Below are 5,662 nucleotides of genomic sequence, written 5' to 3'. Positions count from 1 at the left end.
CAACTTTTTAAGGATTTCCAAGAATTTCATAGCTTGCTTCTCCAATTTGGTCTTCTGTAACGTTTGAGGAAAAGGGACCAGAGGTATCAGTGAAGTGCCAGGAACATTTACGTTAAGTTGTGGATTGTCTGAAACTATCTGTTGGTCCTTTTCTATTGCTTCTTCAAATTGCTCCATCGGTTCCTTATCCTTAGTAGGCATTTGAGTTCTCTCTATCTCCTTCTTCTTTACAGTGATTTCTGGCAATTGAACACCACTCCTAGTAATGATGGCCTGAACCTGCTCTGCTGTTGGCTGGCGTTGATGTCTTTGATGAAATGGAATGGGTGGCGCACTTTGACAGGGGTGGTGGATGTGGTAGATGGGAGCTCAATAGTTGCATAATTTACTGCCTCAGCTGCTAATACCTGCTCCCGTGGGCTCTTCTCTGTGTCATTCGGCAAGGTACCTTGTGGTCTATTGGCTAATGCAGCTGCTATTTGTCCCACCTAGTTTTCTAGGTTATGTATGGAAGCCTGTTGATTCTGCATTACTATTTCAGTCTTGGTGATGTACGTGACCACTAGATCTTACAAGGATTGCCTCTTACCTTGCTGTTGCTGAATTACTGGTGGATTGCCCTTCATCTGATTTACTAGATCTGGATTATCCACCCACGAATAGTTGGGATGCTTGTTCAAACCCGGATGATAGTTGTATGGGTAAGATCCATTTTGCCTCTGATAGTTCTACGCATAACTGACCTCTGTTGATTGACCCATGTGAGTAGAAGCCAAAAGGCATCTTGAAGTGATGTGATCTGCCCTACAACTTGTGCATACCGGAGCTGGATGTTGTACCATGTGCACAAATTAAGTTAAAGTATCAAGCTTCTTTGTTATTGCTTCCATCTGCGCTGCCAATGCTGTCACTGCGTCCACATTATGCAATCTAGCTGTTTTTTCTTGAAGCTTCCCTATCTGTTAGCCAGTTGGCTTGATTCTCAGCAATCCTCTCAAATAAATTATGTACATCATCCACCTCGATAGTCAAAATTGATCCACCCGCAAAAGCATCAACTATATTGCGAAATTCAGCGCGCAGTCCATTATAGAATAGATATATTTGTGCTAGTTTAGGAACATCAAGATTTGGACATTTCCCAAAAGCACTTTTGAACCTGTCCCATGCTTCCGGATATGTCTCATGATCCTTCTGTCTGAAAAGATATACGTCGTTTTTAACTTGGTGAACTCGAGATAGTGGGAAGAATTTCATGGTAAATTTTTGTACCATGTCATTCCACGGTATGATGCTCCCAGGGGGTTGTGACATCATCCATATTTTCGCACCCTCCTTCAAAGTGTGAGGGAATAAACGCATTTGGGATGCATCTTGTGACATCCCCACATGGCTAATGACATCAAAAAGCATGGTAAAAGCTTGAATATGTTCGTGTGGATTTTCCGTAGCTTCCCCGCTGAACCTGATGTCTTGATGATTCTAGAAAAGATTTATGACATCTGGTCGGATGTGAAAGTTTGGTTGTCCGAACGGTGGATAGACAATAGGAGGTTGAATAGGTGCAGGTGCGGGATTCACATAATCTCTAACCAATATAGCCTAAGCTGGAGGTGGTTGTTGAACCTGAAGTGCTACATTCTACAGTGCATTTTGAATCCAATCTTGATTCTCAGCCATTACTCTCGTTCTTCTTAGTTCTCTTAGCATTGTTTAAAGGTCATTTCGATTCGAGATCTAGTAATAGCCTTAAGAGTAAAATAAGAAGAGATTAGGTATCATGATTAAAGCCTAAAATAACAAAAATAATAAATAAATAAAAATAAAAATAATAAAAAATTCAAATCCAATGTAAACTAATAAACNTATTCCTAATCCTAACTATACATGTTAATTTTGTCGCGTTCTAGACTCGTTGTTAGTATTCCTACACTATAACAAGCAACTAAATATTCCATTGATGGCCAAACAATTCAATAGTGCAATGGGAATGGAAAATTAAATAAGTAACACACGAATTAAACTAAATACTTGTCTTGAATTAAAATAAATAAATAATAGGGTTCATCTCATCCAATACATTGAAAAACTAGCCTAGCATATTAATATATAAATTATAAGAAGAATAATAGAAAAATATCACTCGAATCATGAAAGAATACAAAAGATGTTGATCTTCACGTTCAAAGTTGAATTCTTCAAAACTTGATGTAATTGAATTTCAATTCCTTGCTATAGCTTGATCTTCTCTCTCAAACTATAGCAATTGGTCACTTGTTCTTGATAGATTTGATGAAACTATTACGTATGAAGAGGCAAGAGAGAGACCCTTTCATTACTGCCCATATCTTGCATTTATCTGATGAAATTATGTCAAAATTCACGTCCAATTGTCTTCCAAAAGAGTTTGAATCAAATAAGGAAAGTTGCATTCGCGCGCACATAATTTTGTCTCTGCACAGCCTTCAGTATTTTGATCATAGCTTTCTCTTTCGGTGTCCGATTCAGTTGATTCAAAGTGCATTGAAAAGCTAATTAAAAGATCTACAATTCTTCTAGAAGTACAATTTTTCCAAATCAAACGTTCTCCATCCGAAAAATGGGTCTCAAGTTGACCAAAAATCTTGAAAATATCGTAGATGATTGGAAGTCGATTTATGATAATATTCTAATCATATCCCTTTCCCTTTTTTATTCCAATTTACATTCAATTGACTCCTATCAATCTTTAAAGTATCTTTTGTGGTCAAAATCAACCATTAAATATTTACACTTTGGTCCCCCATACTTTGGATTTGCTTCATTTAGCCATTTTTCGTTCTTTTTTTTTTTTCCAATTCTTCTTTGAAACATGAACTTTTCCTAATAAAAGTAATAAATAACAAATCAGGTACTAATCCATTTAAAGAATAACAAAATATCATCATTTAAGATCCCAAATAAGTGTAAAAACTACACTTATCAATAACTCTTTCTTTTTTTATTAATTTAAACCGTTCCAATAAGGAGTTTGACAGAAATTAGCGATTATCTTCTGTTTACCTGGTTGCACACTTCACATTTTCGAATCTAGATTGAAGTAATCATAAAACAAAATATCGTGAAATTTTCAGTATACATTTACTAACTACTTGGTTGTTTATGTTTGGAATCGGTGGCAAAAGGAGGAGTAAACTCAAGCATTCTCACCGGCATATTTAGGCAGCAATCTCCAATTCCAATGGCCGTATCTCTGAATGTATGCTGTCAACTTGATATCTTCTTCTTCACTCCACGCACCTTTCTTCACTCCTTTACTGTCAACTGAAGAGGGCTTCACCATTGTCTTGCACTGATATCTCACTCTCACTATCTCTTTTGTGTCTGCAGATGTTTGAAACAAGTTCGCTCATTATATAAATTACGGAAGCTGAGAAAAACAGCTTATCAAGGTTTTTTTTAAAGATTATTTATTTATTTTATTTATTTATTTTTTTTTTGCATTGTCAACGTACGAAACAACCTACGAAATGGATATCTGGAAGATAAATAATTGAGTGAAGAGAAGAGAAGAAACGAGGAGCCTTCTTTAATTAATCATTTAATCTAATGGAAACATTTTTAATTCCGAACGACTTTCTACAACCAAATATGAAACCGGCATGAATTTGTCTTGCTGGTATAGAATATGATTAAAGGCAAATTGGAGTTTAATTAATCATAAAAATTGGTTATCGATTAGTGAAGATAAGATCCATTGATCATTGCCTCTTTAATAATTTTTTAGCAGTCAAAGACATTCAGTAATTATATTCACATCACATTTTTCATTTGTTGCAACACATTTTAATTGCATTTAAGATATTCAATATTTTTCATCTTAATAATTATATTCTCAACTTTTTTAGTTGGCTTTCTTATTTTCAACTTCTTATTAAGTAACATGTTGGAAAAAATGGTTATGAAATGGGTCAACTTTGAGCCCAAATTTCGGTGGGACCCACCTTTTAATTAATACGGGACCTAACATATTCACGTTCTAATTCGCGAGATGATTAACGTGATATATTTATTTATCGAAAACTATTTAAAATTGAATGAAATATTAAGTGTTAAAGTAACCCACATAAACTAAGGATTATGGAAGAATTTGATTTTCCAAACACTTATCCCACATAGGAAAATTAGGAAACTTTGGTGTGGTTTATAACCGACTTAACAGACATGACTTTTAAGAACAGCATGTTTGTTCGAATTTTTGAGGCTTGTCTGAAAGGTGATGACTGTTCGAATGGCCACGAACAAGTCTATAAATAGCCTACTTCTCTACCAGAAAATTTACATCAATTTCATTGCAAACTTTCTATGCTTTGAATCTCATTCCCCTCTCTCTCGTTCTGATATTGTCTCGAAGTAAAACACATTTCGTTGAGTTCGTTGGAACTTCTGCAGATTGCAGTGCTGCTTCCGTAGGAGACGAAAATTCGCTCTATCCTGGGAAACGATTGCTGGACGCCTTGAATTATCGTGAAATCGGTGGGCTCGAATTACAATTTTGGATCCTGTTGATCAATTCTTACATTCAGGTGATTCTGTCGGATTGTTTTCGAAAGAGTAATTTCAAACTCCAAAAACAACAATCTTAAAACGAATTTTTATTATTATTTTGTTTCTGTTTCTAGTCCTTACCGTTGATCTTCTGATTGTGTTTCAAAAATGGCAACTTCTAATACCACACTCCCGAATACAATCGGGGAAAAAGCAGAAAAGTTTAATGGGTCAGATTTCAAGCGTTGGCAACAAAAAATGTTTTTTTATCTGACGACGTTAAATCTGGCTAAATTTCTCAAAGAAGAGGCGCCTTCTTATACCGAGCAAGATAGTAATGCTGAAAAATTGGCTGCGGTTGATGCATGGAAGCATTCTGATTTTTTGTGCAAAAATTATGTACTTAATGGGCTGGATAACACATTATATAATGTGTACTGCAATGCTAAGTCCACAAAGAACTGTGGGAATCTTTGGACACAAAGTACAAAATCGAAGATGTCGGCATGAAGAAATTCATTGTCGGTCTTTTTTGGATTATAAAATGGTTGACTACAAGACAGTCATATCCCAAGTTCAAGAACTTCAGATCATACTTAGCGACATCCATGCCGAAGGAATGAAATTAAGTGAATCATTCTAAGTCGCTGTACTAATTGAGAGATTACCACCTTCATGGAAGGATTTCAAGAATTACCTAAAGTACAAGCGGAAGGAAATGAAACTTGAAGATATCATTGTTGAGAATAGAAGAAGACAATCGCAAAACTGAAAAAAGGAATGGTGCATCTCATTCGATGGAATCAAAAGCAAACATCATAAAAGGAGGCTTTAAGACTAGCAAAAAGAGGAAGCACAATGGGAAAGGACAAATTGGTTCTTCAAAAACTGCTAAAAAGTTTAAAGGCAACTGTTATAATTGTGGCAAGGCAGGACATCGATCCAAAGATTGTCGAAAGCCAAAGAATGTGAAGGGAAAAACTAACTAGGCCAATGTAACAGAACATGAGAACCTCACTGATAAGGTACAAGACATGAATCTTTCTGCGATCGTCTTTGAATGCAACTTAATTGGAAACACTAAGGAGTGGTGGGTAGATACTAGAGCTACTCGTCACATATGCTCAAACCGCGG

The sequence above is a fragment of the Olea europaea genome, unplaced genomic scaffold, assembly GCF_002742605.1.
Source record: "Olea europaea var. sylvestris unplaced genomic scaffold, O_europaea_v1 scaffold3614, whole genome shotgun sequence".
In the NCBI taxonomy this organism is placed as follows: domain Eukaryota; kingdom Viridiplantae; phylum Streptophyta; class Magnoliopsida; order Lamiales; family Oleaceae; genus Olea; species Olea europaea.
This window is presented reverse-complemented; position numbering follows the sequence as displayed.